This window comes from Chiloscyllium punctatum, chromosome 36 (assembly GCF_047496795.1).
Source record: "Chiloscyllium punctatum isolate Juve2018m chromosome 36, sChiPun1.3, whole genome shotgun sequence".
NCBI lineage: Eukaryota > Metazoa > Chordata > Chondrichthyes > Orectolobiformes > Hemiscylliidae > Chiloscyllium > Chiloscyllium punctatum.
The window spans coordinates 69515600-69543183 of NC_092774.1; the positions used below are offsets into that span (position 1 = coordinate 69515600).

At 46.7% G+C, this 27584-nt stretch overlaps 1 protein-coding gene and 1 non-coding gene across 2 annotated transcripts in view; one reads left to right on the plus strand and one right to left on the minus strand.

The window, feature by feature from the left end:
- Positions 1-27584, plus strand: part of LOC140460640 (uncharacterized) — a 97168-nt gene that overhangs the window by 43143 nt on the left and 26441 nt on the right. The gene's annotated exons all lie outside the window — the stretch shown is intronic.
- On the minus strand, positions 10612-10683 carry trnaw-cca (transfer RNA tryptophan (anticodon CCA)). The gene has a single exon. It is a non-coding gene; the product is annotated as a tRNA-Trp (tRNA).

A 27584-nucleotide genomic window follows, 5' to 3' on the forward strand; every position in this document is an offset into this window, starting at 1 on the left:
ATCCGTCTGATAGGAGGGAGACTAGAATTGTACACAATATTTCAAATGTGGTCTAAAAAGTGTCCTGTACAACCACAACACAACCTTCCAACTCCAATACTCAGTCAGAGGATTGGGAAAGCTTTCAAACCCACAAAAAACAAACAGGAAAGAATGGAAGGTCAACCGAATTTTTGAGAGTCACCTTGAAAGTTTCAATGAGAAATCGGCAAAGAGGATTTATTGGGTACCCGTTCTCCTTCAATACACGAGATACGTAATTCTCTTGTGCTCTTCGTAGTTTCTCTGTGCTGCAGTGTGTTGTGGCTCGTTGAAATAATCTCCTGATGCAGCTTCGTTTGTGGGTGTTGGGATGATTGCTTCTGCAGTTAAGTACTTGGTTTGGGTCTGTTGTTTTTCTGTAGATGCCAGTTTGAAGTTCTGCATTGACTGTTCGCTCTACTGTGACATCAAGGAATGGCACTTTGTTGTTGTTCTCCTCCCCGTCAAACCAGGAGCCCCCCTTAGACCATAGTCTCACTACTTGGAACACCAATATACAGACTAGTCAAAGGCCTCCACTGAAGGCTAAAACACCTAGTCGAAGATTCACTCCACTCCATTTACTCCATCCCAGAATTCCTGAACACCAAAGACACTGAGATAGAAGAGGATGGATTAATGTTGTCCTTTGACATAACAGCCCTGTTCACATCCATTAACATCAACGTGTCCAAAGAAAACTGAAGACACTACTCGAAGAACCAAAGACACAAACACAGCATCAACTTCATCAGCAAAGATAGCACTGTCAAGCTCGTGGAACTGTGCCTTACTATCCACTTCATATTCAGTAACAAGCCCTACAAACAAATCAACGAAATACCGATGATACCACCAGCAGCATCAGGATTCCGAGCAGAAGCAATAATGCAGAGACTCGAACAAACACCCCTTCTAACGATCCAACCCAAACATTGAGTCCGCTACAGCGATGACACTTTTGTCATCAAAAAATGAAACAAATTAGAGGAAACCTTACAACACCATCAATATCCTTACTGGCATAAAATTCACAAAAGAGGAGAACAACAACAAAGTGCCATTTCTAGATGCCACAGAAGAGCGAACAGTCAATGGGGAATTCAAAACAGCGTCTACAGGAGAATAATGCACGCGAACCAAGAACTTATCTACAGAAGCAATCACCCCCTACACATACAAACAAATCTGAATCAGGACACTATTTCAACGAGCCACGACACACTGCAGCACCCAGGAACTACGAAGATCAATAAATAACTGGACAAAGCATTTTAGAAGAACGGGGAGCCAAAAACCCCCTGAAAACAGTTTTCCTGACCGGGAATCGAACCCGGGCCGTGGTCGTTAGAAGGCTGTCACCTGCATATCCAACAATGTTATTTCTTGTGTCCATTGCACCTGATGCGGTCCCCTCTACATTGGGGAGACTGGAGACTCGTCGCAGAGTCAAGTCACAGCGCTTGAGGGAACATCTTCAGGACACCCGCACCAATCAACCCCATCGCCCTTTGGCCCAACATTTCAAACCCCCTCCCACTCTGCCGAGGACATGCAGGTTCTGGGCCTCATCCATCGCCGCTCCCTCCCCATCCGATGCCTGGAGGATGAACGTCTCATCTTCCGCTTGGGGTAAATTCAACCCCAGGCCATCAATATGGACTTCATCAGATTCCTCATTTCCCCTCCCCCCACCTTACCTCAATTCCAACCTTCCAGCTCAGCGCTGTCCTCAGGACCTGTCGCTGCCTGCCAATCTCCCTCCCCACCTATTCGCTCCACCCTCCTCTCTGATCTGTCACCTCCATCCCCACCCCCATTCACCTATTGTACTTTTTTCCACCTTTGGCCCAGCACACCCCAGCCCCAATTTATCTCTCCACCCTGGAGGGGTCCTGCCTCTATTATTGATGAAGGGCTTTGGCCTGAAACGTCGATTTTCCTGCTCCTCGGAAGCTTTCTGACCTGCTGTGCTTTTCTAGCACCACTCTGATCTAAGCTCTGGTTTTCAGCATCTGCAGTCCTCATTTTTGCCGACCCAATAAACTCAGTGTGCCAATTTCACATCAACAAACTGACAAGTAGACACAATTTCTGCAGAAACCCGAGCCACATTACTTTACAATAAAGACATCTGGGAAATGATGTCCGGAAAACTCAACCCTCTCAGCATCATGGTCGCCCACAAACCTACCAACACAACTTCAACAGCGGCTAATGAACCTGAAATACCCGATACAAACAACCAGAAAACGAATGTAATTTACAAAATACCATACAAGGAAATATATACATGAACTCTGCCGCACAGGTCTCTGTGGCAAGAAATGCTGGGATGAGATAAGGAAGATTTTTTCAGCCAAAACAAATCGACACTGACTGGACAGCCATTTAAAATCAACGCTGTCAGCTCAGGATGGAAGATCCGAAGTGATGTACAGTTTTCTTATTTTCTGAAGATTTACAAGGCTGAGACTGGGTTTTGGTGTTTGTTCCCTTTCCACTCCCAAGAGCCGCAGTGGTTGGGGCGGTGAGTTGGGGAAAGTGAAATGTGCCCATGAGCAGCATGTGGGGCTATTTCAGCTTCCCCTCCTCTGACAGCGCTGTGACTTGACTCTGATGTTCTCAGGGACATTTCCTGACGTGAGACAGTGAAAAGAGTCTCATTCCTGCAGATTAGGAATTGTACCCATACGCCGGTTTCATGACAATGAGAAAGATTAATTGGGATGTGTGAAGAAGCTGTGAGCTGCAGTTGAAACAAGTAGGTGGAGTCAGATACGTCATCCATTGCCCCCATGGTCCTGAAGAAATGTTTGTTTTTTTCTGCTTGAGAGACTTTGGACACTGGTGTGGCAGGGAGAATACTGAGATACTGAGTGAGGGAGATTCAGTGCGCTGACTGTGAAAAGTGCTTCAAACCATTTACTCAGATTGGGGAATTAAAATCACACCCCTCGCAGTGGGAAAGACGATGTCCCCGCTCTATTTGTAATTTCAAACCCAGAGCAACACAAGGAAAGCTTCACCCAATGGGGAAACCGTGGAAATGTGGGGACTGTGGGAAAGGATTCCCTTCCCCATCAGTGCTGGAAACCCACAGGCGCATTCACAACGCGGTGAGGACGTTCACCTGCTCAGTGTACAGGAAGGGGTTCAGTTAGAGAGAAGCCATTCACGTGCCCCATGTGCTGGGGAGAGTTCACTCAGTCAGCTGCACTACCCTCCCACCAGTGGGTCCACACTGGAGAGAGGCCTTTCACCTGCTGTCAGTTCCAAAATGGCTTCACCTGCTCCTCCCACCTTAGGAGGCACCATCGAGTCCACGTGCCAGCGCAAGGAGATGAAAGGAGCGATGGCCAAGTGCTCCGATCAACCCAGCACTGGGGCGTCCCAGGTTCGAATCCCACTGCGGTAGATTGCAGAATTGGAGTTCGGTCAGTAATCTGGACTTCAGAATCTCAGGATGAAACCACTTTTAGGGGGAAAAAGCACCATCTGATTCACTCATGTCCTTTTTAGTGAAGGAAACTGCCGTTGCGGGAAAGGGTTCACTCAGTCATCCCAGCTGCATGTTTTACCGGGCTGTTCCAGGGATCCAGTTACAAACGGACAACTCAGCTGACCAACAAAGAAAGTGGGGTGGGGGGACTGGGTGCACTTTGACCTGGAGGTGTTTTCTTTAAAAACTACTTTTTGTATGCCTTTTTCCTGGGGAAATCTGAAGCTGTAACAAAATAGGGTCGGAGTAAAGGTTACCTGAACTTACCGCCCGGCTTAGACTCTGTGAGGTCCAACAGGTTTTTGTTTTAAAGCTGCTCATTTCTTTCAGCCTCCAGCACTAATGTCATGTCTCAGAAGGACCAGTGAATGAGTAGCTAATATTGTTCCAAACTGTATATTTTTTCAGGACTTCTGGTTCATTGTTTCATTGAAATTGCAAAGTTTACTGGCAACAGTGGGAGGTGTGGGCTGTATTCACTGGAAACAAAGTTTTAAAATCTCACAAACACCAGGGTATATTCTAACAGGTTTATTTGGAAGCACTAGGTTTCGAAGTGCTGCTCCTTCTTCAGGTAGCTGTGGTGTAGAATCACAAGACACAGAATATATCGCAAAAACATTAGACTGTCATGCAACATAAGTGACATATTGAAGAAACCGAGATTACTGTTAAATCTTTCATCTTTTAAAATGGGCTGCAGATTTCGGTTCACTAATATGTACATTCCAGAACTTCTTTTAAGTCACGTTCTCCAGGAAACTTGATGTTTTATAAAAGGCGGTAAATCCTCACATCAAACAACGCATGAAAGCTTTGAGGTGAGAGTCTGTCTGTATCCCAATCTTGAGTCAGACTGGTTCTATTTCCAAATATATAATCCTGCAAATGCAAATTCACCCCAAATGTGTGAGTGCATGAATGAGAGAGACAGTGGGTATTTGCGTGTGCAGGCTGGGTAAAGTGTGTGTGTGATGGAGTATAATCATGTGCGAAGATGTATGCGTGGGTGTCAGTGTGGGGGGCGTATGAGTGTGTGTCTGAGAGAGTGCATGTCTATCGGAAAGGCTCTGCACGAGCGTGTGAGTATGTAAGTGTGTGTGTGTGCGTGTGTGAGAGTGAGAGATAGAGAGAGAGAGCGTAACAGTGAAGTGGGGTTACCTGTCATGTGACATGAACCCATGGTCGCGATTGAGGCCATCCTCCTGGTTTCCGAACTTGGCTATCAGACTTTGCTGGGCCACTAAAAATGATTAAGCAGTTACACAACACACATTGGAGAGGGCAGGGTGGGACTTGTCTTTCGATTTGCAGAAGGTGGGACGTTCTGGGTGCTGGAAACGAAGGAATACACATACTGGAGGACCTTCGGCACAGAAAGATGGAGCTGGAAGCCAGGCTGCAGACACGTTGGGGGATTCACTGTGGAAACAGGCCGTTTGGCCCACCAAGTCCACATTGACCCTCCGAAGAACATACCCCCACCCCCCGAACCCCCCGATAACACCACAGCAAATCCCTGAATTTAGAACGCCCAATCCACTCGAGCCTGCACATCTTTGGAAAATGGGAGAAAACCCGAGCACCCAGAGGAAACCGACGCGGACAGGGGGTGGGGGAGGGGTAGGAAAGTGCAAAATCCACACAGTCACTGTGAGGGTGGGATTGAACCCAGGTCCCTGGCGCTGCGAGGAATCCCCTCTCCAGCTCTCAGCAATCGATTGGCTTCTCCCCAATCCTGGAGACACTCCAAACAGTTTGAGGAATTCAATTTGCTTCCACAGAGTTTCCACGGGGCAGGGGTCGTTGTTACTCGGCAGATTCAACGATCCAATAAAGGGTTCGTCTATAGCGAGAACACTGGTCCACATTTCGCTGAAAAATTAAAGTTCTCTCCGCAATTAGAACCCTTGAGTACTCCCACGCAGGCTGCGTGTATTCACGGGGATTCTCAATGCATGTTGATATTTGAAATCATTTCCTGCAGACAAACATTTCCCCTCCTGGATTCAAACCCTGCTGATATTCAGGCCCTGACTAAATTTCTTGTCCATGCCTGAAAAGCAAATCCTCCTCTGCTAATAACTTGAGAAAACAGATCACTGCTATCAGTGCAGGGCAGAAAGTAGAATGAGAGAATTTTGGTTTGCACAGAACAGACTTCTCTTTCTTCTACCCGAAATCTCTGTCTCTCAATTCCTAAACCTTTCAATGTATTCCAACCCAAGTTCATCCTTCCATCCTCCTGCCTTTGCCCAGCTCCCCTCTCCTGAAAGTGCTGACCCTCTGTTCAGTATCTCAGCCACATCTCGCCATCCTTAGTAGATAGCCCACATCGTTATTTAGTTGTTAAAACACAAAGGCAGTGGTTTGCTGATGCCAGGATGTGAGGGCGACTGCACTCACACAGTGTTCCAGACTCGTCTCTCGTGTCATTCAGAAAAGTCTGCACTGCACATATGCAGAGAAGGGGATGCTGGGAGTGGGTGGGATGCATTCTCACCTCCCCATCCAATCATCCCCACAGCGTCCCATGTCCATTCCCTCACCGCCACCCATAGCATTCCCTGTCCATTCTCTCTCTCTACCCTAACCTACCAGTCCCTTCTCTCTCTCTCCCACACATGCCACTCTCTCCACCCCGTCCATTCTATCTCGGCAACCTCTGCCCTCTGTCCAGTCCCTCATCCACCCTCTGTCCCCATCCATTCCCTTTATCGCTCCACCCTCTGCCTTCCCCAATCCAGTCCCTTCCATTACACTCATTTTCTCTCACCTCCCACACGCTGCCCCATCCATTCCTTCTCTCCCCCTCCTTCTCCTACCATTCATTGTTGCTCTCTTACTCCACCCTCTACCCCATCCATTCTCTCCCCACTTACTGCCCCGTCCATTCTCTCCCCTCCCACTGCCCCGTCCATTCTCTCCCTACCCACATCCCCCGTCCATTCTCTCCCTCCCCACTATCCCCGTCCATTATCTACCAGCCCATTGACCCCTGTCCATTATCTCCCCACCCACTGCCCCGTCCATTCTCTCTCCCCACACTCTGCAACCAATTTCTTTAACTTCACACTTTGTAACTCCGCATTCTCTCTCTCCTCCCCAATCCTCTTCACCACATTCTCTCTGTCTGCTCCCACCCTGTGTACCCCCATGCATTCTCTACCCCCGATGCTCTGGTCTCCTACCCATTTTCTCTCTTTCTCTTCCACAGTCTCTGCGCCCCCGGTCAAATCTCACTCTGAGTACCCTCCCCCCGTCCTTTCTCGTGCCTCGGGGCCTCTTTGATCGCTGTATCAAACCCTTCTAATGATAGAGAGACAATGGATGGTGATGACGACCTGGGGTGGGGCTGGGGAAGGGAAGCGTGAGAAATGGCTGACCTTTAACATTGAGAATAGCTAAAATGATATATTCAGAAACATCAGTAATGTCTGAAAGTACATTCAAATGTTTAAAACAAGCTGCAGACTTCTTTCTGAAACTTGCATTGAAATCTGCACAGTTAGGCCACAATTGAGGACAGCCGGTAAACTTGGAATGGCCTATTCCTAGTCTTGTGAAATTGGTTCAGAATATGTAGAAATACAGTCATAGAGTTGCAGAGAACAGAAACAGACCTTCCGGTTCACGCCGACAACATTTCCTAAATTAACCTAGTGATCCATTTGCTAGCATTTGGCCCATACCTCTCTCAGCCCTTCCTATTCATACCTCCATCCAGATGCCTTTTACATGTTGTAATTCTACCAGCCTCGACCACTGCTTCTGGCAGCTTATTCCAAACGCATGCCACGCTCTGCGTGAAAAAGTTACCCTGTTCAGTCCCTTTTAAACCTTTTCCCTCACAGCCTAAACACCTCTAGTTTGGGACTTCCTCCACCCTGGGGAATAGATATACAAAAGTTGAGCTGCCAGACAAAATCGTAGAGTCACAGAGAAGTCCAGCATGGAAACAGACGCTTTAGTCCAACCCATCCATGACGACCAGCTATCACAACCCAATCTCGTCCCACTTGCCAGCACCCCGCCATATACTTCCAAACCCTTCCTATTCATATATCCATCCAAACGCCTCTTAAATGTTGCAATTGTTGCAGTCTCCGCCATGTTGTCTGGCAGCTCATTCCATGCACGCACCACCCTCTCCGTGAAAAAGTTGCCCCTTAGGTCTCTTTTATATCTTTCCCCTCTCACCCTAAACCTATGCCCTCTGGGTCTTGACTCCCCGACCCCAGGGAAAAGACTTTGCCTATTTATCTTTTCCATGCCCCTCATAATTTTGTAAACCTCCATAAAGTCACCCTTCAACCTCCGACGTTCCAGAGAAAACAGCCCCAGCCTGTTCAATGTCAACTGGACTTTACTCTGAGCAAGACTCAGCTGGTTCAAGAGGTAGGGCGGGGGCAGGGGCGCCAGCGCGCCGACCGTGTGGCTCGTTGGTCTAGTGGTATGATTCTCGCTTTGGGTCTTCGTCGGCGCAGGCGTGCAAGAGGTCCTGGGTTCGAATGCCGGATGAGCCCGTGTTTCATGACTTGTGCGAAAGTGCCTGCTTAATTTTCTCAAAATGCACCTTCGTAAAATGAGGTTGGGCTCCCTGGAATACCAATGGGACAGAAAGCAGCGAAGTGAAATGGTTGGAGATAGCGTTGAATAAGTTGACGTGAGTGGTGCAGTGTTTGAGGGATGTCAGCGGTGAGTGTCGATTGGAAATTTGGGACAGATCTCTTCGGAGTACGGAAGTTTGAAATCTGGCCCGATTGAAGCTTTTCAAGTCATGCGAAGTCTAGACAGAGAAAGTAATGTCGTCAAAATGTTCCCACGCCTGAAAGGATCGGCAACGATTCGGCAGAGTTTTAAAGGCATGAGGAAAAGAAGCAAAAGTGACATTAGCAAGAATGCTTTCGTACAGGGTGTGGTTGGGGTCAGTAAATCCCTAACTGACACTGACAAAGAGGCAGATTCATTAGACACAAACGGGTATTCGGTGATCATGTTTAAAGTAACTATGTGCAGAATTACATGGAGCAGGCACGAGAATGATACGAATAGAGACCCACGTTTTCTTACTGTGTCGACCCAGCAGAGCGAAGGTGGGCCGCATGGCGTCTATTCAGAGTGAAATCACAAGAGAATGTGGGAAGTTCGAAAAAGTTTATACTTACACAGCCTCCATACGTCTGCGCAACACCATATAAGACGACAGCAGTGGAGATCTTTGACATCAGTCTCGAACGTGCATGCCACGCGCCAGACGAAAGGCTGAAGGGACCTGTGGAGCGATGTACTGGGGGTCGGAGCGGTGCATTGGGGGTCGGAGCGGAGTGGCGCTGCGGGAGCGTGCTGCGTCCATAACCCAGAGGTAGATGGATCGAAACCATCCTTGGCTATTGTTCAGTGCCTCCTTGCGTGACTTTTCTGTGTGATGGTACTCTGTTCAGCATCTTGCCTTTCAAACGACTTCCCGAGTGCCGAAATGCCCCGTATCAACACGATACTGTCGCGAAATTCCCACTGTTCAAATAACGTCTGAGTGGTCTTCTCTTGATCTCAGCTCGTTCGGGAGGTCGCTGGTGGGTCGTTCGTCTGGCTTCGAGCTTTGGGGCTTTGAGCATATGCAGCCGTGTGCGAGTTCCCGGGTTCCAAACCCAGGCAAACCATCGTTCGTTAAATTGATCTGAGCAAAAATGCCCGATGAATTTTCTCAAAAGCCGCTTCGTTAAATAAGATCGGACTGCCTGAATTAGGGACGGCGCGGAGCTGCCATTGCAGTAAACACGGCGAAGGGAAACACGTGTTGAAAGTGAGAACAAGTATTGCAGATTTTTCGTCCGCGCAAACCGAGTCTGAATGAATCCTCCACCTGTATTACGCTCAATTCTGAGGGTGATACTTCAGGAAGCGGGGAAGTGAAGTAATTGTCGAACCAGCAGATCTAAGGTGGGCTGCATGGCCTCAGTCTGCGCATTTTGTGATTCTGAGTGAAATCGGAGTTGGATCAATAGAACGTAGGAAATTTGACAACGGATATATTCTGCCCAACAGGATACTCCATCACATCAATGAAGATGTTTTGACATCATTCTCGAAGGTCCATGCCACAATGCAGATTCAAAACCGAGTATCCCTTTGAATCACTGAGTAATTTGTTTACAGTTATTCAGTTGAGGTGAGCGGAGTTGCGCATTGGGAGCCACTCCAGATGATAGGTCGAAGCCGTTTTCTCCTGTGTGATAGTCCCACCAGCACTCCAATTTGCTGTGCTTCCAGTCAGTCGATGCAGATTACTATCCCATACTGATACACGGGCCACGATGACCCAGCTGTGGTGACAAGCTTGTGAAGGTCTGAGTGCTCTTCTCCTGTTTTCTGTCGGGCTGCTATGATCCGAATCATCAAACCTCTCTTCTCCGAGATAGGAATAAACTGGTGAAGGTGAAACACATCAGTTGCGGTGTGTCCCATGCGCAGGAGGCCCTGCAGTAATTCCCCACGCTGTTTCACACAGCAGCATCCTCTCGGTGAATTACGCTTGGCAAAAAAATCGATTGAACCAAATCAGTGTCCGCCATTGGATTTTACTGACACCGTTTATAAAATTCAGGCTCACCGTTAATGTGGAGAGGGGCCGTCAGACTGTCGTTTCCGCTCCTTCTGTTGAATAAAGATAATTTTAACTGTGTCCAGTGAGAGGAAAGGATTTTCTGTTGGTGGGAAATATTTCTATCTGTACTCACTGTCACTCTCCTGATAGATTGAAACATAAAGCTGGGAGTCTCTGGATTATGCTGTAAAAATATCGGTATTATGTTATTCACACCGCGCTGTCACCTACTGAACGAAGCGGCTGCCCAGAGGGAGACGGCTGTGTTTAAATCCCGTGATGAACAGTCTGTGTTTTACTTCTCACATTGCGGGGAGCTGAGCATTTACCCAAACAATGGGCACATCACCTCCCTGACACAGTGTTCACAAATCAAACTGACAGCAAAGCTTCACGTGTGATCGAAAGAAGATTTGGCTCAACAGATATCCGGAGTGAACGTGTTCCTTTCTTGATTTGAAATGTAAGAAGTTGATGTTAGTGAGCCTGACGTGACTCGAACACGGAACCTTCTGATCTGGAGTCAGACGCGCTACCGTTGCGCCACAAGCTCACGGATGACTAGGGCACTCGATTCATGCTTAAGGGAAGTGATCGCACTGCAATGATTTTACGTTTTGAATAACAACGGAGATCAACACTTCATGTCTGTTCTGTCTCTCCCCCGTCTCCTTCTGTCTCTCGAAACAATTTCCAACTCTACCTCAATAAAAAGCTGAAAGAACTGCGGATGCTGTATATCAGAAACAAAAGACAGGAGTTGCCGGTGACCCTTCCACAGAACAGATGGTGATTGGGAAAATGTCGGTTTATATGCAGGAAATATTGTGGGAGGAAGGCGGAGGCAGTAAATGACAGATTAGGACAGAGCCCAAAGCGAGGGAACAACTGTTGGACAGGAAAGGGATTTGATAACGATCTGTGTGGGAGGGTGAATGGAGACTGTTCGTGGCTAAGAATAGGTAGTGTGTAATGACAGACTACGTGATAACAAGGCTTGGTGTGTGTGGAAGGGACGAGGATACTATGGATTTCAGACACATGAATTATTGAATTCGAAATTGGGATCAGAGGGATGCCCAACCAGGGAACCCAACCTCGTTTTACGAAGGTGCTTTTTAAGAAAATTAAACAAGTACTTTCGCACAAGTCGTGAAACGCGGGCTCGTCCGCGATGTGAACCGGGGATCTCTCGCACGTCTGCGCCGACGAAGACCCAAAGTGAGAATCATACCGCGAGACCAACGAGGCACACGAAGGGCGCGCTGACGCCCCTGCCCCCGCCCTACCTCTTGAACCAGCTGAGTCTTGCTCAGAGTAAAGTCCAGTTGACATTGAACAGGCTGGGGCTGTTTTCTCTGGAACGTCGGAGGTTGAAGGGTGACTTTATGGAGGTTTACAAAATTATGAGGGGCATGGATAGGATAAATAGGCAAAGACTTTTCCCTGGGGTCGGGGAGTCAAGAACTAGAGGGCATAGGTTTAGGGTGAGAGGGGAAAGATATAAAAGAGACCTAAGGGGCAACTTTTTCACTGAGGGGGTGGTGCGTGTATGGAATGAGCTGCCAGAGAAAGTGGTGGAGACTGGTACAATTGCAACATTTAAGAGGCGTTTGGATGGATATATGAATAGGAAGGGTTTGGAGGTATATGGGCCGGGTGCTGGCAGATGGGACTAGATTGTGGTGGGATATCTGGTCGGCATGGACGGGTTGGACCGAAGGGTCTGTTTCCATGCTGGACATCTCTATGACTGTATGAACAGCTGCTTCTCATTCTGTCTCTCTGCTGCCGTTTGCCCGTCCCCAGGAACCGGGCCCTCTCTACTGGCAGAAAATTAAACCGTTTTCCTTCTCAACTTTTCTCTGACACCGGAGTGACCAGTGACAAGTATTGCCCTCCTCAACATAGGGTACAGAGAACAGGAGAAGACCCCGCAGACCTCCACGAGTGTGTCATCTCAACTCTGCACACTGGGCCTGTGTATCAATGTGAAATATTTACGTCGAAGTTTTTTGGGAAGCAGATGAGAAGGCGAGGTGCACAACAGTGCGCCGTTATACGGGAAAGCTGCTAAACTCGACATTGAGTGAAGAGGGAAGATGGTTTCCCTTCTGGGTTATGCTCCCATCGCGCACCAGCAGACATATCGCCGACGAAGAAATATTAACTCTGTCTAAATTGCCACATTCTGTTTTTACGAACCGTGATTTCACTCAGAAGCACAATTTACCTGCTCCCTCCTGAATATCCTCCCAGGCTCGAACATACCTTGGATTGGTATGTTCCTTATAACGTCGATTGGTAGATGTATTTGGTGACAGTTCTGTTCTAGCCCTGTGAGCGAAACCTGGATCTGAAGGAATAAAAGGGACAGTAACAACATCGATCTGGAATTGGACACGTGACAAGAAACAGAGCCATCATTAACAGTTAGCTTTTGAACTGGAGAAGGTGTCTCGTAAAATTAGCTTGAGGCTTGAGGTATGCAAGGTCAATATAAATTAGGTAAAACACGGAAACGCTATCCTCATTAGCAGGCAGTGAAAGGATGACAAGATGCAAATTAACCATGTTCGACAAGTGATACAGGGGACTGGGTAGATAAGTCTTATAAACTGTGAACATCAAAGTTCTGGAGTACAACACTTACATTCAAAGACCGAAAACATCCAGGTCCTGATTAATCAGATGGCGTTGTGGTGCTTTTCTGCAAAACATCCACTTGCAATGTCCTTCAAAAGAGTGGCAAAACCCATCCCTGTCAGCCCAGGATAGAAAATGTGAAGGGATGAACCTTTGTTTATTTTCTGAAGATTCACAAAGCTAAGACTGGTTTTTGGGGATTGCTTCCTTCCTTTCAACTCCCAGGAGCCGCAGTGGTTAAGGCGGTGAGTTGGGGAAAGTAAAATGTGCCCGTGAGCAGCATGTGGGGCTATTTCAGCTTCCCCTCATCTGACAGCGCTGTGAGTTGACTCCGATGTTCTCAGGGACATTTACTGACGCGAGACAGTGAAAAGATTCTCATTACCGCAGATCGGGAATTCAAACCGTATGCCGGCTTCAGGACAATGAGAAAGATTAATTGGGGTGTGTGAAGAAGCTGTGAGCTGCATTTCAAACAGGTAGGTGGAGTCAGAAGCGTCATCCATTGAGCCCAGGCCCTGTGCGTATCTCACGCCATCATGCTGCAGAGTTCTGACGTTAACACGGACATGCGCAGCAATGGGTTCATTCACAAGGTGAACAACCAAAGATAATCACCGTCGCTGCTTCCCTTCCACAGGCCCAACTTTGTGAAGCAGTATCTTTCACTGGCAAAGGAAACACCTTTGTCCTCAGGTGCCTGCTTCATTTCGATCACGATTTCAAGCCCCTCACTCTTCTAGTCTCATTTCCAAACACTTTGCTCATAGCCTCAAAGGAAGCTCTGCGGGTATCTGCTTGTTCCACCCGAACAGGCAGTGGGTTGCAGATTCCCACCAGTCCCAATGTGAGTGAAATATTTTTCCCGCTTCACTGATTTAAATCTTAAAGAAGAAGCCGGGGAGCAAGCTCCCTTTCTTTTCGACGACATTTCTCATTTTGTACTCGGCAGGGTTCACACCTGCGTGGGGAAACCGCAATGGAGTTCATGTCCATCGCATTAACCACTCGGCCCACGAATACAGAACCACACTGACAGCTTGACTTCCCAGGTCTGTCTGCCTGTGGAGCTGAGAAAGAGTGAATCATCGCAGAGTTTGTTTGAATCCAATCACGTCACAGTGATTCAAAAGGGTTATATATCTGCAAACGGCGACTCTCGTTGTTTCATCCCAAAAGATGAAATGAACTTTCAGTAAAAAACAAAACTAGAAATTGCAGGAGGAACTGAAAAGTTCAGGCAACGTCTGTGGAAAGAGAATCAGAGGCAACATTTCAGAATTCTGGTTTCCCCGACAGGTACTGTCAAACCTGCCGAATTTCTCTTTTGGTCTCAGCTTCTCAGCATCCGCAGTCCCTGACGTTCGACATTAATTCAATTCAGAATCCCCTTTATGGAGAAGATTTCCGTTTGGGGAACATTTTCCTGACCCCATCAAAAGCACACAGCCTCAAAGCTAAGGAAGAGCAGTGAACACACCGCCCCTGGGTGGAGCTCGAACCACCAACCGTTCAGTTAACATCCGAAAGTGCTGACCAATTGCGCCACAGAGACAGGCGATGGGGTGGGCTGCACCATCACTTAGGGGAGGCTATTAGTGAATTCATAATTCAGCCTCCCCGCCGAGAATTACAATTGTCGTCTATCAGTTTTACTTTTCCATAATCAAGCCTGGGAGATCTATTATGGAGATACCGGGGACAGTCTGCAGACACATCCATGTCACGAGGAACTAGCTTTCTTACTCCGGGGCCGTCGCCCTTCGCACCTTTCAATGTTTTGCCTGTTCCCGAGTTCTCTCATTGGCTCGGGGGGGAGAAGGGGTTTGAATTCCTGATTTGCAGGAACGACAATTCTTTCAATGTCTCAGATCAGTTCATGTCTCGAGAACATCAGAGTCAATCTCCCGGCCTCGTCAACAAGGGGACGGTGTCTGGACTGTCTCTGCTCAATCTTTCATTCTCCTCTAAATCCGCTTCCCAAAGTGTTTATAAAGGTTCACAAAGCTGGAGACTGGGATTCCTGTTTTGCTTCATGAACATTTTTCCATTTCCTAACTGACGACATTTTGCCAAAATCTCTTCCCAAGTGTATGCCATGCTTCGTTTCCAGGGATGAGGAATTTCCATTTTGGCGAGACATTCCCAAGGTTAGGAATGTTCGCTTTGGAGCAAAGAAAGTTAACTGGAGATTTCCTGGGGCTATTGGTAATGATGGGAGAAGAAGCGGTGGGAATGGGCAGATTAATGATCAGAAGAACCAATTGCCACTGACCAGAGTCAGTTACCTGAGGACAGGGATTGAAGTCCTTGAATGAAAAGCAGCACTTGTGCCTAATAAACACAGAGAATACTGCAGAAAGCAAACGGGTCGAGCAGCATCTGTGGAAAGGTAAACAGAGCTCTGGTTTTGAGTCTGGGACGTTGTTTGTTCAGAACCCGAGTTTCCTGCATGGCAATCAAGTCCCAGATATGAGAAAACGGGACTTTATTGAGACGGGTTTTGTGAAGTTTGAGCGATAATGCAACCAACAGGAAGTCATTTAAAATCGCCAGCGAAGAAAGCATAGTCAGCAGGTTCCCACCCTGGGCGGGGGAGCCCCAAAGGATCTCTACGCCAACACCTTAAGTGTTCGGCCACAACTACAATCGATAGGATGATCATAGATTGGGAAATGTATTTTGTAACAGTTCTGCTTTAGCATAGTCTTCTTGTCTAATTGGTTCAACACTCCTCATCTCTATGTACAGGAATTGCTCCCCAATTTATGTAGCAATTCGGTAACAAAATACATTCGTGTCAGTACGTCAGGCCTGAGTACCAGATCAAGTCACAATCCAGTGGTTGCCTGAGCTTGACATAAAACGTACCATAGCCAACGATTGCTCTGAGATAATCTGGGTGACGACGTTTCCTAATTTCTTTCCTCGAAATGAATCCCATCTTACTCATTTCAGTGTACGTTAATATGGACTGGTATTGATTCCCATAGCACTTGACCGTTGTATGCTATGATTGAGCCATTTACTGGCCTCGACACATGAATAGAACCTGTCAATGTTCAAGTGCCACCGTTAAGCCACACCTACAAACTTGTCTCCCATTCACTCTCAGCTTTCCCTCATAACCGAGCAACGGGGACAGTAAGAAAACGAACGGGAGTAAAACTCACTTTGAATATGATTAGATTGCCAGATGAAGAAAGAGCGAATGTTTCGCACAAAAAGCAAAGTTTCACGGGAACATTGTACAATATGGATGTCAAACTCACGACCTCAGAATAAAAGTCTTTTGTTCTACTACTGAGGTATTCGAACATATAATCAGGGTGTGACCAGTTCTTTTATCAAGGCAAAATAACTTCTTAAATCACGAAAATAAATACATTGATCAGCAGAAGTCTACAGCTCCAACGCTTTCTGCTCAAAAATCCGGGAAATCATTGAGATTCCACTTTCCTTTTGCTTCTTTCTCAACACTGACATTCAGTTCTTCAGCTTCTCTTCTTGGATGTAAAGTTGTTTGTCTTTTTTTTTGCCTTTATTTTGAAAGCAAATTCGCTTCAATATTAGCAAAACTGACAGGCAAACCTGACACACAAACAACCACTCGCTACCACATATCCCCAATTCTCACTTCCAGATTTGCAAAGGTCAATAAAATAAAGGAAGTCGGCAGTTGAGCACCTTTAGAAAGTAGATGACTGACTTTTATGGGTGACTCGCTTGGGCCTTTGCCAACGCTGCTCGCAGGTTTCGTGATCAGGACATAATATCCCTCAGTTTTGCTGAGCCTGTGCTCGGTTCATTGGGTGATTAGGACCGAGTTGCAGTCGACCCCGACTTAAGTTGCATTGTTGCTTTTCACTGGCAGCAGAAGATTGGAGATTATTGGACCAGAACATTGCTGCTTTTCTATTTTTTCTTGTGTTGTTCCATCTGGGACTGAGGAAAGCGAATCATTATCGGGAAACCAAGAACATTACGTTTCTAAAGATTCAAATGCAAGAATTCAATCAGTTAACTGTTCTGTGACTGTGTTTGTCCGAATATTGGTATAAGATGCCTGAGTGCGTGTGTTTTCGATATTTCCAGAACAACTAAGAATTGGAGAGTATTGTCTTGCATATTGTGTCCCCAATAACAGTCCGGAAATGTGCAATAAGGAAACAGTTAAGATTATACGAACATCGGAATATGAGTAGGCCATTTAGCTCCTCAAGCGTGTTCCAACGTTCAAAGAAATCATGGCTGATCAGAGGCCTAACTCCATTTATCTGTCTTTGGCCCATGTCCCTTAATACCTTTCCTGAACAAAAAAAAATCTGTTTCAGATTTAAAGTTGACAAATGATCCTGTACCCACTGCCGTTTATGTAGGATATTTCCAAACATCTGACAAACTCAATGTGTAGAAGTGCTTCTGAACATGTACCCTGAAAAGTCTGGCCATAATTCTATAATTTTGCTCCATTTCGACTTACAACTATTTTGGTGAACAACCGGACTTCCTGACTAAATGCACCAAAGAGTCTGAGATGTAAAAAAAACAGTAAGACCACGAATCCCGAGTGTAAGCGAATTCCAGCTTCAGACTACAATTACTGAAATAACAATTGTCCTCTATCAGTGTGACTTTACCAAAATAAAGGCTGGGACATTCATTGTAAACGGTCTGACCACAGACACTGCAGACACACCCATGTCACAGAAATCACCCCTGTGTGTGGATACAAACAGAGTGGTATGGCAGCCTGTCTGCAATTTCGTTCGTTTCACTTGCATTGTCACTTTTGTCTCTCTTTAGAAACATGAACTGACTGAGCAGAATACAATCTTTCTCGGCCGTAATCATACGGTGGTTTTGCATCATTATCACTGCTTTAAGTATTGGTCGAGCAATTCGGGAACGAGATTTAGAAGCCGATGGCTCCCACCGTCTTCAAACTTTACCAAATGTCTGCAGAAATAATTAGCCAACATCAGGAAAAAGTGCTTCCAGACATTCCTGAGGAATTTCGGTTTGATAGGTCTTGAACTTAAGTGGAAGGAAGGGAAGCCCCGATGCAGGGGCTGCCTGACCCTCTTTAAAAAACTGTCACCAGAAATTCCAGCAGCAACACGACGTCATAGGACATGCCCAGTGATGGCCTGTAGCTATTGTGACGCAATAATGATACGGCCCCAGGAACATGAATATGTATTCGGCATGGGTCACGTGGTACTGAATAAAAAAAAAAGTTTTCAGAACATCTGCTTCTCATTCTGTCTCCCAGGACCCGGGCGGGTCTCCACTGGCGGATAATTACACCATTCTGTTTTTAAATTTGGCTCGAACACCCTAGTGACCAGGGACAAGCACTATCCTCCTCAACAAAGGGGGCAGAGAACAGAAGAACACCACCCTGAACTCCACAAGTGTGCAACCTCAACTTTCTACATTGGGCCAGTGTATCATTGTGATGATATTTAGTTCACATTTTCAAATATTTGTAGGGGTAGTGGATGATGAGGGAAAGCTGCAAAAGATGACACTGAGCGGATAACTTCGATCCATTAATCTCCGTGTTAAGGGCCGAAAACGCGCCCACTGCATCACTCTGCTATGCCAAGCGGCAGCCTTTCCAGACAAGTTTTCAGCTTTTCATCTGGCGTGTGACATACACGTTCGAGATTGATGTCAAAAGATCTTCACTACTCTCGTGAAATATGCTGTTGCGAAGATGTATCGCTGTTGTGCAAATATTAACGTTGTCTAAATTCGAATTGTGATTTCGCTCAGAATTACACACTTTCAAAAATTACTATGTTGAAACGTAAACACAGTGCCCACAGAAAGAATTAGCCATCCCAATGCTTCCCGATGCAGGGCTGCCTGACCCTCAGGGAGGTTTCTTTGATAAACTGTGTCCAAGCGTTCCGGACGCACTTCATCGGACATGCACGATGATGGACTGCAGCTATTGTGACACAATAATGATGCAGGCCCCTGGAACATGAATATGAATTAGCCGTGGATCACGTGGTAGTGAATCATTCAAACGAATGTTATTCCATGCCCAGGGATTTCTTTGAGAGATGAGGGAAATGGGCAAGAGTTACACCTGGGGTTCACTCTTCCTTCACTCCCATCACCCGCCCATAGCCCCATGGCACTTTGTCCTGCAACAGCCGAAATTGGAACACCTGCCCGTTTCCCCCACCCTCCTCAGTATTCAAGGGCCCGAACATACCTTCGAGGTGAAGCAGCACTTTACCTGCACTTTCCGCAGCCAAAACTACTGCATTCGCTCCTCACAATGTGGTCTCGTCAACATTGGAGAAACGAAGCGGAGACTGGGTGACTGCTTCGCAGAACATCTAGGTTCTGCCCGCAAAAAGGCCCTGAGCTCCCAGTTGCCTGCCACTTCAGCAGACCACCCTGTTCCCTGTCCAGCATCTCTGTATCAGGCTTGTTGCAGTGTTCCAGCAGAACAATTTTGCACTTGGGGGCCCGACAGTCGTCCTCAATATTGAATTCAATAATTTTAGAGCCTGAACTTCCCCACATCTTAGCCCCCTACCACGCACACAAGGCCTTGTTGTCACGTAGTCTGCCATTACACACCACCTATTATTAGCCACTAACAGTTTCATTTAACAGCTATTCACCCTCCCAGACAGATCGCTATCAACTCCTTTGTCTGTCCAACGATCCTTGTCTCACTTTGGGCTCTATCCCTATCTATCATTGACTCCGCCCGCCTTCCTCCCACCCTCCCATCTGCATAGTAACCGACATTTTCCTAATCATCACCAGCTCTGTGGAAGGGTCACCGGATTCTTCTTCACAGAAGCTGCCAGACCTGCTGAGCTTTTCCAGCAACTACTGTTTTTGTTTCTGAAATACAGCATCCGCAGTTTTAATTCAGAAAGAGTTGCAAATTGGTTCGAGAGACTGAGTGAGACAGAACAGCCATGAACCGTTGGCCTCCGTTCTCAATCATAATGTAAAATCATTGCAGTCCGATCACTTCCCTCAACCCTGCGTAGTGTGGGCTTGTGACGCAACGGGAGCGCGTCTACCTGCTGCTTACAAGATTGCGCGTTCAAATCACATCAGGCTCAGTGGGGCGCAATTTCTGCTGCTTCAAATCAAGAAGTTAGGTGTCGAGGCTGTGTAAACATAACCTTTGACTAAATTGCCACCTTATGTTGGTCCAACTGTCAGTTCACTCAGAATCACAGAATGTGTCACAGCCCACCTTTGCTCTGCTGCTTCTCCAAAATGAGCAATGTACCTTTATTCGTATCGTAATCTTGCCTTCTCCCTGTAAATCTCTGCATTGTTTCTTTGAACATGACCACCCCGAAATCCCTTTTGTGTCCATTGAATCTGCCTCTCTGTCACTGTCAGGCAGCCTTTCCTGATCCCAACCACTCCCTTTGTGAAAACGTTCTACTTCATATCCGTTCTCCCCGTGTCTGCGTGGGTTTCCTCCGGGTGATCCGGTTTCCTCCCACAGTCCAAAGATGTGCAGCTCAGGTGAATTGGCCATGCTAAATTGCCCATAGTGTTAGGTAAGGGGTAAATGTAGGGGTATGGGTGCTTTGCGCTTTAGCGGGTCAGTCTGGACTTGTTGGGCCGAAGGGGCTGTTTCCCCACTTTAATGTAATCTAAGCTAATCTTAATATCACTTTTCCTCCTCTTCCCAATGACTTTTCGTCTCTGCCTATTCACTTTCGATCCTTTCAGGCGTGAGAGCATTTTCACCAAAGCGGGAATCATACACCTAGACCACCATACCATACACGGTGGGCCCTCTCACCTCCCGAAGCAGCTGGGACTTGCTCACTGTGGAGTACATTCGACATTCCTCCAAGAATTGCATGCAGCGAGAGTTTCTACAACATCTGCTTCTCATTCTGTCTCCCAAGACCCGGGCTATCTCCATTGGTGGATAATTACACCATTCTGTTTCTGAATTGTTCTGTCACACCCGAGCGGACAGGTACAAGCATTATCCTCCACAACAAAGGGAACAGAGAACAGGAGAGCACCACATGTGCGTCACCTCAACTTCCTATGTTGGGCCAGTATATCAGTGTGAGATATTTAGTTCGCATCTTCAAAGGCAAGACACAGAACATAGCACCAGTGTCGGGGAAAGCTGCTGAAGGAAACATCGAGAGGAGAGTCGAGGATGGCTTCGACCCATCGACTCCAAGATTAGTTGTGAATTTCACTGTTTGTTAATCTTCCCAGATGCACTCCGATGTCCAGCGATACACGAATTCAAACAGCAAAGGCGGTAACTGTGCAGGTTCTCTCTCCCTCTCTCTGTCTCCTGCACTGTCCTCGCCATTTACTTCCTTCATCTGCTCTTCTCCCTTTTAAAACAGCTGTTGTTTTGTAATTTTGTTTCCAAAGTTCCGAAACAATGCAACAGCATATAAAATAGGAATTGCTGCTCCTGGAATTCGAGGAAATCACCCCCAACGTCTAAAATACCTCAAAAAAAAGGAGCAGCTCTTACAGCCAGACATTTTTCCCATCGTCCATCTTGGATTACCCAGAATCCAGTTCCCCATGGGAGACTGATTAGCAAGGTTAGATCTCACGGAATACAGGGAGAACTAGCCATTTGGATAGAGAACTGGTTCAAAGGTAGAAAACAGAGGGTGGTGGTGGAGGATTGTTTTTCAGACTGGAGGCCTGTGACCAGTGGAGTGCCACAAGGATCGGTGCTGGGCCCTCGACTTTTTGTCATTTAAATAAATGATTTGGATGCGAGCATAAGAGGTACAGTTCGTAAGTTTGCATATGACACCAAAATTAGAGGTGTAGTGGACAGCGAAGAGGGTTACCTCAGATTACAACAGGATCTGGACCAGATGCGTCAATGGGCTGAGAAGTGGCAGATGGAGTTTAATTCAGATAAATGTGAGGTGCTGCATTTTGGGAAAGCAAATCTTAGCAGGACTTATACACTTAATGGTGAGGTCCTAGAAAGTGTTGTTGAACAAAGATACCTTGGAGTGCAGGTTCATAGCTCCTTGAAAGTGGAGTCACAGGTAGATAGGATAGTGAAGAAGGCGTTTGGTATGCTTTCCTTTATTAGTGAGAGGACTGATTACAGAAGTTGGGAGGTCATGTTGCAGCTGTGCAGGACATTGGTTAGGCCACTGTTGGAATATTGTATGCAATTCTGGTCTCCTTCCTATCGGAAAGATGTTGTGAATCTTGAAAGGGTTCAGAAAAGATTTACAAGAATGTTGCCAGGGTTGGAGGATCTGAGCTATAGGGAGAAGCTGAACAGGCTGGGGCTGTTTTCCCTGGAGCGTCGGAGGCTGAGGGGTGACCTTATAAAGGTTTAGAAAAATTATGAGGGGCATAGATAGGATAAATAGACAAAGTCTTTTCCCTGGGGTCGGGGAGTCCAGAAATAGAGGGCATAGGTTTAGGGTGAGAGGGGAAGGACATAAAAGAGTCCTAAGGGGCAACTTTTTCACGCAGAGGGGTGGTACGTGGATGGAATGAGCTGCCAGAGGATGTGGTGGAGACTGGTACAATTGCAATATTTAAGAGGCATTTGGATGAGTATGTAAATAGGAAGGGTTTGGAGGGATTTGGGCCGGGTGCTGGCAGGTGGGACTCGATTGGGTTGGGCTATCTGGTCGGCATGGACGGGTTGGACCGAAGGGTCTGTTTCCATGCTGTACATCTCTACGACTCTATGACTTGTGGGTTATGGGCCCAGCACGCTCCCGCTATGCCACTCTGCTATGCTGCATGGCAGTTTTTCCAGAGAAGTATTCAGCTTTTCATCTGGACTGTAGCATTCACGTTCGAGATTGATGTCAAAAGATCTTCACTGTTGTCATGTAATATGTAGTTGCGCAGACATATCGATGTTGTGCAAATTTAACTTTGTCTAAATTCCCACATTCTACTTTTCGAACCGTGATTTCGCTCAGAATCACACAATTCCAAAAATCACCATGTTCAAACGTAAACACAGTGCTCACAGAAAGCATTAGCCAACATCCGGAAGAAATTCTTCCAAACTTACCTGGGGAATTTCGGTTTGATGAGTTTCGAAATGTAAGTCGAAGGACGGGAAGTTTGTCTCGAGGTTGTTTAATGTGGAGATGTGTTCCCCCATGTAAATTGATAGTGGTTGGCCATCCCATGTTTCCCGATGCAGGGCTGCCTGATCCACAGGGAGGTTTCTGTGATAAACTGTCCCTAAGTCTTCCAGCCGCTTAATGACGTCATGGCACACGAGAGTGGGAAGGCAGAATTGCGGGAGGTGGATCGGAGCCGGTTGAAACAAAGTGCAGACTGGGTGATTGCTTCACAGAGCATCCATATTCTGTTCGCCCGAAAGATGGATTGTTATTCCCAATCGGTGATAACAAGTAGACAACAATTACATCAGGCAGCACTTGCTTTGCAACATCATGGTCATCGATCTCACTTCCAGTTGAGCAAAGATCACTCAACTCCGGATCTCTTTCTGTTCCTGGTACAAACATGGGGCAAACAGCTGAATTCCAGAGCTCTGAGCGATTATTCTCAACATTTACGTTCTATTTGACAAACTACTTTCTCAAGGAATCATAAACCTCTGGTCAATGGGCATCAGAAAATATTTTTATCTCTGCGATAGTGGGTATTTACAAATATCAAGCCTTCTGACCTGAGTAGATCATAAAAAGGTGACTTTATTTAAGCTTGTACCACATATGTGTGGAAGAATTCCGTCAGTCTAGCTTGGAGACGCTCTGCCATTTTCAGTGCAGACTGCATATTAGTGCACCTTCTGTCTCAATAGTTACATGCAATATTGGTGTAAAATAAAGTTTTTGTTCAAGGTTTGTGAGAAGATTTGTAGCTCGGGTGCTCGTTGTTGTGGTTCTGTTCGCCGAGCTGGGAATTTGTGTTGCAGACGTTTCGTCCCCTGTCTAGGTGACATCCTCAGTGCTTGGGAGCCTCCTGGGAAGTGCTTCTGTGATGTTTCCTCTGGCATTTATAGTGATTTGTACCTGCCACTTCCGGTTGTCAGTTCCAGCTGTCCGCTGCAGTGGCCGGTATATTGTGTCCAGGTCGATGTATTTGTGGATTGAATCTGTGGATGAATGCCATGCCTCTAGGAATTCCTTGGCTGTTCTCTGTTTGGCTTGTCCTATAATAGTAGTGTTGTCCCATTCGAACAATGTTGCTTGTCATCTGTGTGTGTGGCTACTAAGGTCGTGTCGTTTCGTGACCAGTTGTTGTTCATGGATACGGATCGTTAGCTGTCTTCCTGTTTGTCCTATGTGGTGTTTTGTGCAGTCCTTGCATGAGAATTTGTACACTACGTTGGTTTTGCTCATGTTGGGTATCGGGTCCTTTGTCCTGGTGAGATGTTGTCTGAGAGTAGCTGTTGGTCTGTGTGCTGTTATGAGTCCGAGTGGTCGCAGTACTCTGGCTGTCAGTTCAGAAATGTTCTTGATGTATGGGAGTGTGGCTAGTTCTTTGGGTTGTGGCATGTCCTCATTCCGTTGTCCTTCCCTTAGGCAACTGTTGATGAACTTGTAGGGGTATCCGTTTTTGGCGAATACATTGCAGAGGTAGTGTTCTTCCTCTTTTTGCAGTTCTGGGGTGTTGCAGTGTGTTGTGGCCCTTTGAAACAGTGTCTTGATGCAACTTTTTGTGTGTGTTAGGGTGGTTGCTTTTGTAGTTCAGGACTTGGTCTCTGTGTGTGGATTTCCTGTATGCCTTTGTGGTGAATTCTCCTTTCGGTGTTCTCTGTACCATCACGTCTAGGAATGCGCGATGGTTGGATGACACCTTTGTAATCATTAAAAACACAGAAATACAAAACACACACCGGATCATCAACGCCACACTCACAGGAATCAGATTCACTAAAGAGGAAGAAAAGGACAACCAACTCCCATTCCTCGACGTGATGGTGCAGAGAACACCGAACGGAGAATTCACCACAAAGACATACAAGAAAACCACACACACAGACCAAGTCCTGAACTACGAAAGCAACCACCCCCAACACACAAAAAAAGTTGCATCAAGACACTGTTCAAAAGGGCCACAACACACTGCAGCACCCTAGAACTGCAAAAAGAGGAAGAACACTACCTCTGCAATGTGTTCGCCAAAAACGGATACCCCTACAAGTTCATCAACAGATGCCGAAGGGAAAGACAACGGAATGAGGACATGCCACAATCCAAAGAACTAGCCACACTCCCATACATCAAGAACATTTCTGAACTGACAGCCAGAGTACTGCGACCACTAGGACTCATAACAGCACACAGACCAACAGTCATTCTCAAAAAACATCTCACCAGGACAAAGGACCCGATTTTCAGCATGAGCAAAACCAACGTAGTGTACAAATTCCCATGCAAGGGCTGCCCAAAACACTACATCGGGCAAACAGGAAGACAGCTAACGATCCGTATTCATGAACACCAACTAGCCACGAAACGACACGACCAGCTATCCTTAGTAGCCACACACGCAGATGACAAGCAACATTGTTCGAATGGGACAACACTATTATAAGACAAGCCAAACAGGGAACAGCCAGGGAATTCCTAGAGGCATGGCATTCATCCACAGATTCTATCAACAAGCACATCAAACTGGACCCAATATACTGACCACTACAGCGGACAGCTGGAACTGACAACCGGAGGCGGCAGAGACAAATCAGTATAAATGCTGGAGGAAACATCACAGAAGCGCTTCACAGGAGGCTCCCAAGCGCTGAGGATCTCACCTAGACAGGGGACGAAACGTCTGCAACACAAGTTCCCAGTTCTGCGAACAGAACCACAACAAAGTTTTTATTTGCAGGAACTGAGTGACAAAAACAGGATGCTCTCAAATTTCGACAGGAATTACACTTCCGTTCAAGATTTGCAGAAAGCTTTGTAGCTCGGCTGCCGATTGTCGTAGCTCGCCGAGCTGGGAAGTTGATTTGCAGGCGTTACATCCTCTGTCTATGTGACATCTTCAGTGCGTTGGAGCCACCTGTGAAGCGCTGCTGTACTGTGTCTTCTGGAATTTATTTGGTTCTGTTTCTGCTGCATTCGTTTGACGGTTCTGGTTGTTCATTGCAGTGATTGGCATATGTCAATGTGTTTCTTGATGGAGTCCGTGGATGAGTGCCGTGTTTGTTGATTTCTCTTGGCTGTCCTCTGTTTCGTTGTGCTATGACCGTTGTGCTGTCCCAGTCGATTTTATCGTCCTTGTCATCTGTGTTTGTGTGGGTACCAGAGACAGTGTTTAATGGATAGATGGTGTTCATGGTTACAGATTGCTAGTTGTCTGCCTGTTTGTCCTGTACTGTATAGTTTTCGTGCAGCCTTTGCATGGAATCTTGTAAACTATATTTGTTGTCCACATGATGTGGTTGGGTCTTTTGTTCTGGTGAGATGTTGTCGGAGCGTGGCTGTCAGTTTATGGGCTGTCATGAATCCGAGTGGTCGGAGATGTCTGGCTATTAGTTCTGTGAGGTTTATTATATAAGGTAAAGTGGTGAGTGTGTTGGGTCGTGGCAGATTCTCGTCGCATTGTTTGTCTGCTCGGCACTTGTGGATGAACTTGCGGTGATATCCGTTCTTGGTGAAGCCTCTACAGACGTGTTCTTCTTCCCTTCACAGGTCGGCAGTGCTGCAGTGTGTTGTAGCTCTTTTGAACAGCGTCCTAATGCAGCTTCTCTTGTCTGTGTTTTGGTGTTGTAGTTCAGGGTCTGGTCTTGGGATATGGCTTTTCCATACACTTTTGTAGCACATTCCCCGTTCTGTGTCCTTTCTCCCATAAACCGTCAGCTTCCAGTTTCCTGTCACTTCAACCTCCCACTGTGTTCCCATGACACCATTTCAGTCTCTGATCTGCTGCAGTGCTCCCACAAGGCACAGCGCAACCTGGAAGAGCGAAACCTCATTTTCTACGGAGAGAGCGTGCTGCCTTCAGGACCCAACACCGAGTTCAATCATTTTAGAACCTGTCCACCTTCTTCCACGGTCTTTACCCGCCCACACATCCCATCAGTTCCGAAGACGGATCGTTGGGCTCAAAACATTATCTCTCCTTTCTCTCCACAGATGGACTAGACCTGCTGGTTTTGTTCATTTGAAAATGAACAAAATGAGCAGGGAGACAGAATGAGACGCACTGTTCTGGAAACTCTTTTGCTGCTTGCAATTCTGAGAACAATGGCGAATGTATTTCACACCGAGCAAGTCTCAGCTGGTTCAGGAGGTGCTGGAGCCAGCGGCCTGTGGCTCGTTGGTCTAGGGGTATGATTCTTGCATTGGGTCTTCCACCGCGCAGTCTTGCGAGAGATCCCGGCTTTCTTAACTTGACTTGTGCAAAAATGCCCGATTAAACTTCTCAAAAAGCACCTTCGTTAAACGAGGCTGGGCTCCCTGGAGTACGAATGGGACAGGAAGCGGAGAAGTGAAATGATCGGAGATAACGTTGAACAGGTTGACGTGAGTGGTCCCGTGTTTGAGGAAGGTCAGCAATGAAGGTAGTTTGGAAAACTGGGACAGCTCTCCTCGGAGAACAGAAGTTTGAAATCCGGCGTGGCAAGTTGTCCAAGTCATGAGGGATCTAGAGTTTGGAAATAATGTCGTGAAATTGTTCCCACGTCTGAAAGGATCAGGAACGATTCGGCAGCGTTTTAAAGTCACGAGGAAAAGAAGTAAAAGTGACATTCGGAAGAACGTTTTCGTACAGGGAGTGATCAGGGTCAGTAAATCCCTGTCTGACTGTGACAAAGGGGCAGATTCAATGGACACACAATTG